This window comes from Varroa jacobsoni, unplaced genomic scaffold, assembly GCF_002532875.2.
Source record: "Varroa jacobsoni isolate VJ856 unplaced genomic scaffold, vjacob_1.0 contig01657, whole genome shotgun sequence".
Taxonomy (NCBI): Eukaryota; Metazoa; Arthropoda; class Arachnida; order Mesostigmata; family Varroidae; genus Varroa; species Varroa jacobsoni.
In genome coordinates this window covers 30,154-43,874 of record NW_019214671.1, presented here as the reverse complement: position 1 = coordinate 43,874, position 13,721 = coordinate 30,154, and the positions used below count along the sequence as shown (strand labels likewise).

The window sequence follows — 13,721 nt, the reverse complement described above, 5'->3', positions numbered from 1 at the left end:
GTTTTACTTGAAAAACTTTCAAGACTCTTACGAAAGCATCAATGATTCGTCTATATATATATATATATATATATATAGAGGATTACTGGAGCTTCAAACACGTTCCCATGGAAGTAGAAGACTTGCTGTAAAATTTCGGGACAGTTGCGGAAATGAATGTTACCTAAATGCTGCCGATGAGAAAAAGCTAACCTACTCTCATACGAATAATTGGAAAATAGTAAAGAACTTCACAATTACAATATCATCATCATCATCGTCACTGTCGCAAATGGCACCAGCCATGTTGTCATAGTAGCCACTTCAATATACTGCTCAAATCCATTGCTATGATCGCAATTGCAGAAAAGTCCGCGCAGAAACAGTGCTTCCACTGTGGCCCTCTCGTTAGCGCACTGACGACTGTTTTTGGTGGGTGCCAACAACAGCTCTTGACAACGACAAGAAACCATCCGCGCTGCGATTCTATGAGTCGAGCAGTACTGGGAGACTGAAATGCTTATTTTCGTACTAGAGCGCCGGATCTACGCCACGATGCGCTTATAGCAACATTTTGGACTGCGACTGGACAAAGCACTACCATCATTTTCCCAACGGGAAAGGACAAACGAAGAGAGGCAAAACAGAGCGACTGAAAGGGTGGGGTAATGTAGAGAACGTAAGGATTACAGCCGCCGGTTGAGCAGCTCCGTAGCGATATGGTGGACTAGGAATCGGAAATGGACCACACTCACAGGAAACGTAAAAATAGCAAGTTGGGAATGCCCAAAAGGTGTAACACCGTTGTTCACTAGTGGGCAAGTGAAAATGATGAAGTGATAAATGGCGCAAGTGAGGTAAGTAGCGTGGGCAAATCAGAATTGGAAGTGATGAATGCTGTAGCCACCACTACTAAATGGAACAACGACGAGCAACGATAACAATACGCGTAATCTTCTCCCAATTTCCGATTCGCTGTTAATGCTAACGACGATGTTACTGCTGAGCGTGTTGCTGCTACTATGTTGACGTCCGGCAGGTTCACCCTGTATTACATTTTCATTACATTCCTTTTCTTAGTTCTTTTTTTTCTTTATTCTTAACTTTTTACTGCTCTCACTAGGCCTGATTCTGAGCCTTAGGGCATAAAGACGGAAGCAGCAAGAGACGTCTTTTCTTTACCTCCATTTTTTCGCTCACGTTTCGTTCGGTTCAAGTTAAGGTAACACTGGAACGTTCGGCGGAAGTTGATTTTTCATTTCTGTTCCACATGCTACAACCGCTAGTGGTAACATTTTGCTCCGCAACCTCTTTAAAACGTATCCCAGAATGGTACGAGTTAAAAGGAAATCCAGTGGCTTTTAAATCGGAGGGAAGAAATAAACGAAAAAAAAAAGCTTCCGATTTTATGGGCTGAGTTACAACTTAAGCGATCAGGTTATCGTTGTTCCGCCGCCACTGCTGCTGCCCGACCATCGGCGACCTTAGTTGCACCCTCAAAAATCGACACCTTGAAGTGTATATTCTTAAATATCGACTATCATTTAACTGTAGTCGATGGATTTATAAGAATTAGGTGCCCTTTCCAGTAAAAAAAACTCCAAGAACAGTTAACAGATTTTTCAAACGTCTTGCACGTCTGTGGATATTTTGTAAGTACCTTCAAGGAACTATTTTATCTTACAAGTGCCTTTCACAGATCGTGCGAGTTAAAACAAGAAGATATACCTATATAGATCTGTTCTAAAGCTGCATTGCAAATAAACTCCTTTGAATACTTAGAGCATGTCATAAGACCGAGAAAAACCCTTTCGATGCCCACGAAGTCGAACTCCATTTCCTGTGTCACTATGCCAACATTAAGTTAATCTCTCAAGCTATCTTGGTCATAATTCACTAATTTTACACACATTCAATAATACGCAGAAGACCACTATTTTCGAGAGAATGTCTTAAAAAAAAATTGCCAAAAGAGTGTCAGGTTGTTTTATGGGGTAACGTCTGACCTTTTTTTATTTAACAAAGAAATGAGTAATCTTACATTCGACAGTGAAGGGGGTTTCGAGATATGGCTGGATCAGTTCTTCAACATCAAACCTAACAATTTCTGGCAAGGAAGAATAAATAAATAAATTGAGAAATAGAGGAAAGTCGTGGAGAGTAACAGCAAATATATTACATTATACATTAACTTCTTTCTAGAATTTGGCTGTAACACTGTTTCTTTTTGTAAGGCAAAAACGGTCCTTACTTCATGCATCAATGAATGTTTTTGCGGATATGGTACGATGCGTTCGGCTTTTACTTTCCAGAAGCCTCTCTTCTTGCACAAAGTCGTCACTATCTTTTACATTGTGTTTTTCGTTTAGAAAAGGAAAAAGGAAAGGAAAAGGCGTGTAAACCCCCCTGTTTCTTCTAAGAACTTTAAGCTTTGTCAACCAATATTCAGACTTCGAAGGCCAGTGTACAAAGCTTAGTTTGAACACCTTTCTAAGACAAAACAGAAATAGAGCAGTGACACAATATATACGTATTTCAACTTGAGACCCATATTAAATCATACACTGATATTCACTAATATAAAACCAACAATAGCTTACTGCCCATGGAGTGGGGTGTCTCAATTTGAATATCTTTACCAACTAGAGCCCTGCTATATAATATAGACCTAGCAACCTGCGTCGCATGCGTCACAATATAATACTCAATAAACTATGCATACATGCATGTAGGTTTTAATGTCTTTGTTAGGCAATTGTCGACCATACAAATATTCATAATAATAACTTGTTAGCTGAAAGCTTTTGTTAGTACCACGATGTCAATGTTACCCCAGACGTTTCGTGTAAATAGCGCCGCAGTGCTGGAGGCTCCCGTTCCATTGAACATTCTCCAATGTCTTGCATCGCTTTGCCTCGGTCTGCAGCTCCATAAGCGCGAGTGAGACTGGAGTTACCGCGGTTAGACGAGGACGTATGCTTTCATTGCAATTAGTGCTTGGTTCACGAAGTCTTGTGTCGTCGGGGCATGGGGTAAGCGGACAGATCCACTTTTGGAGCATTGGGTCTCACCCAAAGACATACGGATGTCTTGGTGAGCGTTCCCTAACGTCCTGACATAATGTTGGCTTGAACGAGCCTGTCGTTTGAAACTGACTCGTCTTCTTTACTAATGCATGGCAGGTGGCAAAAAAAGACTCACCAAATGTATCCTTCAGTCTCGCCTGAGCTACCAGTGTCTCTCGTTGACGGCCTCCCTAGCCTCCTTGCCATTTTCTTTTATTTTCACTCCTAAAAAAAGGTTTAATTGTTCTGGCAGTTTTATAAGCGACCATTTAGACTACTACCTTGGAACCGTTTCGTCCGCCTTTGATGGTTTGTACAGGAAGTACAGAGGGTACAACGTTCTCCTTGGCTGTCTTTTTCGCCAGAATATCGTTGACGGCCTCGCAGTCCGATCCAAAGCCAGGTACCGACATTACAAAAGTGCGGACTCTAAGCAGGGCTATCTCAGCTTCAATGCAAAAGTCTATACGGTTGACATAACCTTTACTTTTCAAACTGCACGCATTCTCTGTGCCCTGCTTGGGGGAAAATTGTCATCGGGCCCGTTGCCTTGTCGACATATCTATCCGCTTCGATAAGAACATTATCAGCATCCATCCTTGATGAAGTTCGTGCGACCAATGGAATTTTTAAGGTAGTAGCTTCCGTGGCGCCGCCTTTAGAGGCTCGAGAACGCTGTCGCCCGAAATCAACACTGACCTTGTCGGCGGGCTTGTTACCGAAAGAGAACTAGAGAGTTTTAATATACCATTGTATTATTTGCCATGATTCTGCTCGCCGACTGTGGGGGGGGGGGGGGGTCCTCCACACTGGGGGTCTACCACTTCACGGTCCGGTGCCTTCATACGTGATGTAGCCCATGATATCACTACCCAATTAAGTATTGTTCAAGCAGCTCATAGAGCGTTCGGTTTTTTAATAGGCTGTTTGCGCATTATGCACACGATACCACTTTATGTTCGCAGATTGCTTATGTGTATCCGCCTTATCAATGTCCAGCAAGTTGCGCAAAATACTCTGTTACACCTTTGACAGCATACAATAGTTTTTTTGACACTTTCATTTTAATACCTCCAGTTTAGTCACTTGAACTTAAGAGTGGTAATAGATCACAGAGCTCCCGCGCACCTGACTAGTCATTTCGAATGCTCGAATACATATGTTTTACTACATATAATATAAATTTATTATTATATCAAATTATTTTAGAAATATAACGGACACTATATACAAACTGCCTGATATTATCCAGCTTGAAAAATCAACGAGCGAATCTACTCGCTTTAGCTGAGTGCTTTTAAAATACAGCAGCCTTATTGCGTTAGGACCCTTATATTTCTATGCTACCAAATAGTATGTGTCGGAATACAAAACCGGTATCTATTCTCGTCACTAAACATAGACTAATACCAAAGTACTATCCTGTATAATAGCCGTTGTAAAGTTCGACAAACTTTTATTAATAGGTTATTGGCGGCAAACGTTGTCCGCTGTGCATAAATATGCTACGTTTTATAGACGATCGAGTGAGTCATACAGCCGTATTCGATTATCTCTTCGTGGTTTACCGAACACAAACGGACTAATCAGCAAAAATGACTAATTGTTTAAACTTTCTTACGCTCGGGTAGTCTCTTTACAAGCGAATACATCGACCATGCAGGTGACCGCGATTTTCTCCTGACACTCGCACAGATCACATATTTTTGCAAATAGCTGGTATTTTTTTATATGAAAAAAAATAAAAGGTTCGACCACAAACCCCCCTAGTGTTATTAAGAGGGTCAGTTTAGTCGATAGCAAACAAATAAATCAGATAAATGTATCGAAATCTTAATGCTATATGCCTTTGTACAAATCGTAATACAACATTATTTAAACTGTATGCTTGTTTAAAGAAGAGGATACTATTCTACAGCCTCTTCTTGCATTATATAATCACCTATTTTTTCGAAATCCGTAAAAGCCGAACTGTTGAAAACAGGGAGGCCTAAAAATAAAACGAAACGCACCCAAAAACAGAACAGAACGTCTGCTGTTACTTGTCTGGTACATCCACCGACATCGCCTGGACAGCCATCGAATTATCCAGGACTTGGCAGTCCAAGGAGATGAAGTGACACAAAACCCATTATGAGCAAAAGGCACGTGACAACGAATAGAAGCTGACGCCAAAGTTCCTTGACCCACAAGAGTAAAAATGATGAAATTAAGCAGCTTCCATTCATTGCACAGCCAGAACTACACGTGCGAAACAAAGAAAATAGCATCAACAAACGCCCGAACTCGGTAGCTTACTACATGGTCTTTTTCTAGAAACTAATAACGGAACGAGCAAAAATTTCTATATTTATGATCATCCTGGTGTTACTAAGGGACGATTTAGACGATAGTTAATCAATGAATAAAGCAATAAAATAACTAGATCAACCATATCTAGACTTGAATTTGTTTTAAAAAACGAGCACAGTTTGCAAAACTTTGATCCTCATAAATAGAAAACAGATTTTTTTTTCTCTGGTTTGTCAAGTCGACGGTCATCAATTTCAACGAATATGATCCTCCTGAGAGATTTCTAAGCTCATACGCGGAAAAAGCTAAACTAAATTAATATAAATTAATTATTTCAGTTGTGACACGCGAGCACGGCGGCCATTTTGATTACTGTACCAAAGCGTCAACTTCTAATTCTAGTACAACAAAACACACTTGAGCCGGCCGCTTCCGCCTGGTTGTCTTCGAAGCCTATCGTATATTTATACAATCTGTCTACCTATATACACAAACAACTGACTGCCTCCCATCCGCATGCCCTAAATCGCTTCATGACAAGCCTACGGACATACAATTAAGCCAGTATGATATTGCAACATAAGTCACTATCAACGATCGTTTCAACGGCGCGGGAAATTCTGAATAATATATTTAGCTGAATAAACCTCCCCTTTCTGATCTTTACATAAATCCGAATACAGTTTTGGAGAATTGGTATTTCACAATCTGATCTTCATACTTCTGATACCGCCCAACACCCAAGCAATACACTATCAAAGAAACGTTTCGTTAGAGTATAGCGAACACAAAGGCTTACATGAATTTCTTCCTTCAAATTTAGCACTGTCAGCCTTGCATCTTACAAAGACCAGACCATGAGCGGTACATTCAAACACACAATGAACAGCTCTGTGATACAATAAGTGAAACGTGAAATAAAATAAAAGAAGAAAAGATCTTTCCTGTAATGAATGGTGTTCTCCAATAGCGTATACTGGAAAATATATATGATCTGTTGTATTAGAAAAATATAGGCTTCACAATAAAAAAAAGCAGGTTTGTCTACATTCGATCCCGTACACGTGTGTCGAAACGTGCTAACAAAACATAATCGACTGTCTACTTCTTTAATGACGCCGGAACGCTCGCATGCTTTAGTCAAACGAATCAGCTCTACGTGTTTGTTGCCAGTATGACTAACGATACTCATATAAGACCTTATGTTTTTAGCATATTGCCTCACAGTCTTTAGGCGAAGGTTAAAGTACGAATAATTATAACAACACCACTAACCGATAACGAAATGACGATAAAATCAGTAATAATATAATATATAATCATAATTCGAAACTAATTTACAGCTTAAACTAGGACATTTAGATACTACAGTAGAAAAAAATCTATCTTTTATTTATATTTAAAATGATAGTTAATTTTTTTTTAATAAAATAATAATTTAAAAATTTGCAAGACTGTCTCTCAGTCATCATCGTCTACCAGATACATCCTAACCGTGTTTTGACCGAATTTTGAAACCTTATCTAGAAACCTCATTATATATAGAAAGCTTCGTTATATAGTACATTAGTGTAAATATTTACACTGCTATCTAGTTCTTCCGAATGCAGTGAGTCGTAAGTCCAGAAATTCAATGGTGCAAACCGTAATCTATAATTTTTTCTGATATTTTTAAGTCCACATTTCAACATCCTAATATTTAGCAGATTACTATTTTTGTAGAATTAATTTAAATTGTTTAGATGTTAGTGTATTGACAAATTAGTTGAAAACGATATCCAATTAAATTCAGTACAAGAGAAATCTCTCCTGTAAAGAGACGAATAGATACGTACAAATCTATGAGCCGATACAAAAACACGTAGACTCTCATAAATAAAATAATCAGCATTTCCGCAAATGACAATTAAATAACGCATGTCAATATTTCACGTGAACATAGATGCTTTCTCTATTTTTTATTTAAATATAAAATAGATAGAGAATCCAATACTCAAGCGAAAACAAATTTAATGTTTGTCGGATGATATTTCATTTAAATTGTCACCTGCAAAAATCGAGTACATTCAGGAAAGGACTATAAACAATGCCAAATTCAAGAAAACAACCAATGATTCTACGATTTCATTAAAGCATTTGGACCATAGCGCCCCATAACACAATGCTCTCGCTTATCGGTTTCTTCTACAAGAAATCGGTCTGTCAATCTTATACAGAAGAGATGCCAGCACAACCGCTCTAAAAAGCTCTCTTAAATCTATGGCACTTTCTTAAGTATTACAGATATAAATCTTCACGGCGGACATCAAATATGGACTCTTGCCTGTTGCCATAACAAAAACAAACATACGTATCCACCCTTGACTCAACGTACGTTAACTCCGGCTGGAGCTGATGACTAATCGACGAATCAAGCCCACCGCAGTTCGGACGAATTAAAACAGAAACAAATCTTCACGATCGGGGCTCTGGAGTGCACAGCTATTCCTCTATCGCTATTTAAGTACTGGAGGCAACACACCGATCCGTTACTATTAGTGTCATTACTACTACAGGCAAAAGCAACGTAAGTATTATAGAGACCAGCTCGCAGCAACGATATTCTGCCCGTTGCCGTGTTACCAGTTCTTTGGATGGCGCTACATAGGTAGCTGTTTTTGTTGTCGCATAGAATAATGGCTTCAGAGTGGCCTATTCGTGTATTCTTGTTGCTTTCAATTAACAACATATCATTATGCAACTCTGTGTTATATGATTGAGGTATTTTTCACCTGTTAAGGGTATAAAACCACCGTGCGGATTTGACAGTGTACCTTGAAGAGGCTATTTATTAATAAAGCAGAGAAAGTCTTTAATAAGCTAGGCTTAAGAATCACGTGTTCGCATCGATAAAACAATGGCTTATGTTAAAATCATAAAACGCAAATCAAATAAAATAAAAATCAAATAAATGACGCAGAAAATTCACGGATTCGTTATCCGACTTTGCTTCCTCGTTACCGAATAAGTCGATAGCCGGTTTGAAAAAGAAGCTTGGTACATACGGTCGCAAATCAAGTCACTATAACAAAGGTGCCCATGTAAAAAAATACACAAGTATACACCATCCTTTGGTTTTGACAACTCCGCTGCCAGCAACACTGATAGTATTTGTAGCTTGAGGAGAAAGCATTCAGCCGATTTATTAAAGCGAAGCAACTAATGTAAGGAATTACCCGGTTGATCTACACGACCGCCCAACAAGATGATGCGCCAACGTTGAGTACGCTGTCTATGTACAGCTATATACAGCCGATCATACAGTATGTAGGCACAAATATATACACAAACATGACCAGTTCAAACAGAGTCCTGTAATTATGCAACAAAGCAACTATATATACCTGTACTGGTAACAAACATAAGTCTTGCATTCACTGTTTAATAAAAATGTGCATTTGTTGTACGATGCTATTTCTATCGCCGTCATCGTCATATCCGTTGTGTTTTTTTCTACTTCAACATTAGTAGTGATTCATTCTAAATGAGCAAGTCTTCAGAATCACCTGCTTCTCGGAATAGCATCAAGGAGTTGCTCCCACCAAGAGTCCAGTCAGAGTGGCTTTTACTGTACTTATCGGGGTTTCTACGAATAGACCTATAAAATGGCATGACAATTACACAAGCAGCTGTTAATATTGATATTAATACCTTATCTTCCATAATTCTCCTTTATCTCGTATTTTCTTGATCATTAATACCTGGTCATAATATTTGGCAACGCTAAAATTTGAACCAGCGTCAGCCTGTTTGTTAGTTATAGTTACCATAGCAGCATACTCGAGGAAATAGGCACTGTCTACTTTGACTAGGTCGCTTCTTGTATTGTTGGATAATTAAGTCTATATATGGGATAGAAGAAGGCACAACAGTCAACATTGTAACACTCGAGCACAATAATTCTATCACCACCACATATCCATAATATTTTCCTCAGTTTGAGACTTTATAAACTTACATATCACCAATTTCCTGTTTCTTGTCCATGGTGGCCGTGTACTCCGTTTATTTGTAATAGAGCGTATACGGTCTTTGTTCTATGTATCGACCTACCAGGCTCTAAACACCAGTTGAAATGTAGGCCATCTTAAAGGGTCTTTGTTGTACACTTCATAATTGCTTCAGTGTTTTTCTACTCATTACAAAGATCAGTTTAGTTCTTCTCATCGGTTACCTAGCATAGCTCTGCAGCATCTGTTGAATGCTAACTGGGTCTCACTATGTAGATATATGTCGCAATTGGCTGCTAAAGGAGGTAAAACATCAAAAGATTACCCTACTTATACAAGATATTACAAGATGTATTTACAGCAGCGCTTCCGCGGGCCCCGAAAATGCTTTTCCTCAGTCGGCTAATGGCCCACGATTCGCAGATTGTTTGTCTGTGGATACCAGCGAAATTAGCTACCATCGCGGCTGGTGGTGCTGCAGCTATTGTCATCTCGACCATTAGATAAGCATTAGGACAAACAGCAGTCTCTGATACGGTGGCAGTACCGCGTCTGCCTACTACTGGCACGCGTGAGGTGTTCTGGATTTGAAACCGGACATAGATACACTTCGTTTCATGTTGTAGGGATGCTTAGCGGCAGCGGCAGACGTCAGACGCGACAAACATGTCTTTTTGTACGAACAACAACGACGACAAAAACAATAGAACAACAGCAAAACGACTGGAGAGTGCTGGTTGTGATGTCTCTCTAACGCTAGCATTTTACTAACGGAAAAGTCAGTAGCAAGTCGGTCCTTGACCTGCCGACCAACCGCAATAGTGTCGTAGTTGTGGCTTTTAGCACTGCTGTTCCTCATGGCGCTGGTAATGGTAGTGACGACAACGTAATTGCAGTCTCTGCCATGACTGCCAACGTATTCGGAACAACAGAAGTTCTTCCTCTATTGTATGTCTATTCGTTTAATGGCCAAGGTTTCTTGACGAAAAAGAGAAGGAAGAATAATCGGCTGAATCATCTGGATCGACATCTTCATCTCAGAACAGTCGACGCTCAATTGCAGCAGTACCATCGATTAACTGACGTAAAAGTCAATACGTCATTTAAGGCCGGTAGCCTTTACAGCAGCCAACGTCAACAACATTAGCAACAAGATAGGCGGCAGCACCAGCATCGGCCGCGGCGACGACGACAGCAGGCAGCCTGCTGCCACCCACTGTCCGTTAGGCAGTGCATGATACTATATTTCAAATGGTAACACTGGACAGGAGGCACGAAACTGAGATGCTGAGTGGTTAACTAGGTTACTATTATCACAGAGCTGCTGCTAATGCTACTGCTTATGTTACTTACGGCTTTTTCCTTCTAAAACTGCGGTCATATTCTCACAACAGCGATAGTAATATTAACACAGTGCCGATGCAGCAGGAAATAAACATAATTCGTACATTGGATGGCTGCCACCCACACAATAATAATGGCGATAATGGTAAAGTGGTACAGAAAAAAAAGAAACAAGCTTTATAAGCTGTACCAAATATTTCTATAGATGATACTTAACGAAAATTTGACATCAAAATCCTTTAGATAACAACAGCTTCCAGATGAAATGAGTGGCATCTCTAGGTTACGGTGTGACAGATCTCCAAAACGTGTGACTACTGAAATGGTGTTCAACTTTTTTTCTACAAATTGCTTTACAAAGTTAATTTAATCGTAGTACGAATCCACTGTCAAAATGAACTGAATACAAGTATTCTGCCTAAAGTTTGAGGTTGAGTCTCCGTCCATGAGTATACATATTTCATTGTAAATATATAGTTTATTTGATCATTCGTAGATGATCTACTATTACAGCAAATCTTAATTAACACTACCAATATCATCCCTCTGTTAAGTTAACTCTTTTTCTTAAGACCTGCTATTACTTCCGTCAGTTTATTAACGAAGACTAGTGCTAGACGCTAGAAAATAGGTTAGAATAAACAATTGCTAATTTTGTCAGTAAGGCGAGGGCCAACCTTCGCTGGTTTCGGTTCACACGTGCCATGTACTGTCGCAATACCGGCGTCTTGCTGTAGATAAGTGTGATGTTTTTGCAAGTAGAAAAACCATAAAGATTTTAAGAGCTTTTTTACTATATATATATATATATATATGTACATATATATATATAATAAATCAAATAAATTTATTTTTATTTTCTGTCTCAAATATTGAATTATTGACAAATTGCTGATCACAAAAGACCTTTTGACGACGTCAGTTTTTCCCTTTTTCCCCTCTGATTCTTTTCAACCACGAATGATTCACATTTGGGTACACGCTATGTATTTTACAGGATACCTCAAATATCTTGTGACAATCTTAACGGTGTTCGCTTACAAACCGGATGAGATAACGTCGCAGGTTTACATGACATATCTGCATATGTGGACAGAACCATAGTTCACGGACTCATGAATCAATGTAACTATCGTTCACTTCTATCGTGGCTCCTCTAAATGCCCAAATAACGAGAACCGTAATTAAAGCAATATTAGAACGTGCGAACTCGTTAGGTTCAACCTCTAAATGTAGCGGATTTAAAATCTGGGCCAAAAGTAGAGCAAAAGGTCGAAAAATTTTAGGAAAAAAGCGAAAAAATACAAAATCTCTAAAAAAAAATCAACTGTTGAGTCTTATTAGGCCAATTCAATTGACAATAAATACTCCCTTCTCGAAGACAATCCTTATTTTTTACATTAAAATTCCACGCTATTTATTGTAAAAATGGCTTTTTACGTTAATTCTTTGAACGAAATGTATTAATAGCTCAATAAAATATGACGAAAATACCTTCAGTATGTGTCCACTCTTAGCTTGCTGATACTAAGACACTGAGTGCAGTAACCGTAATCAGTCAAGCTAGATACTCTAGTGAAACCTCATCTGTCAGACGGGTCAGTAATAACTGTCATACATATCGAACAATCAACGAGTGTCTGGCAGTTGTAGCCAATTATTTTTATAAATGATAAAAGACAACAGATATCTCAAAAGTAACTCTAATTTAATATAAACGCAACGTATGTTTGCGCCTTTTAATGATTACTGTACAGTGATTATTAATTAAAAATAATTACTGATATTGCTGCATGAGAAAGCCGAATATCTGTTTCTCAATCACCTCAGTCTTACTCTAACATTCAGCCTTTGTGTTCGATAAAACACCCTCCGAAATATTACATGTTATACAAACTATACAAAAAAACGTCAAGGAGTTAAGCATGTTAATCATTGACGGGTGGGTCCAGTTCAGAATTAATAAACAGTTATATAGCAGGACAAATTATGTATATAGTAATCGCTATCGAAATGTATAGAGTGTTGATATGGTCGTAGCTTCAAACATTTGTGTTCGACGCGAGCCTTAAGCACGTAATAGAAATGTCTTTCAATTTACTCTCGAAGCCCAAAAACAGTTTGAACTCTTCGATGCACTGGCATAGTGTGATGGCTAAATGTTATTGTTGATAAGCAAAATGAGTAAACTCCTAACTAAAACTGCTGCAAGAGGTCAACAGTGTTCGCTACATTTCCGTCGGTCACAATAGAAAAAAAATAAAACATTCTTAAACCTACTATTTAACAGCGGACAGTGCACCAAATGGTCGGTTCAACTGCTACTCGATATTGCTGCTGGCCTATTTCTATATCGCAAAAAAGCATCTTCGACGGGCAGAGATACTACACTAAGTGAATTTCATTAGGTAATTTGTAAACACTAATCCGAAAATTTCCATCGAGATTGATTTTATTCAAAGTACTAGTAACATCTATACTGTCGTCGGACTAAAAAACAGAATGATCATCTACTAGTTGCGGCGTCTACGTACAATTAGCAATTGAACATGTACGATATACGTTTTAGTCATTGTACTATGACATACTCTTAGGCATTTTTCTGCGTTCGCGTACCAATGATGTAATGTTCAGATTCAAATTCACCGTATAACTGTAGAAACCTCTGTCGGTGATCTACGATGTTGTGCAGGGTCCTATGAAATGCGTCAAAATATTTATACGATACGCTAACAAAACGATATAAAAATACATTCAAATAATAATAATATAAATAATAAAATAAATTTTAGAAAATAATCAGCACTATTCGTTGTCGAATCTATTTGTTATATGTATGCTAATGTTACGTACCTGTTTGACGTTGACGGTCGCTGCGAAGCCGGCGCATGTGCTGCATGCTGTTTGGCCTGCCGCGCTTCTTCGTTTTTTGTTTCGATGGTTGCCACGATATAGAGCTTCTAGAAGAGGCAGAAAATATGAGAGGTGACGTATCTTTGTATCCTTCTTCGACCGTATCTGTTGCGTCGGTTTTTTCGCTAAGCAACTACTA

General features: G+C 38.7%; 1 protein-coding gene across 1 annotated transcript in view; it reads right to left on the bottom strand.

The window, feature by feature from the left end:
* Dg (Dystroglycan) overlaps positions 1–13,721 on the bottom strand; it is a 48,253-nt gene that overhangs the window by 31,747 nt on the left and 2,785 nt on the right. Inside the window, exon 2 of the mRNA XM_022853399.2 lies at positions 13,523–13,629. The gene's annotated coding sequence lies outside the window, so the exon portion shown is untranslated. The remainder of the gene's footprint in view (positions 1–13,522; positions 13,630–13,721) is intronic.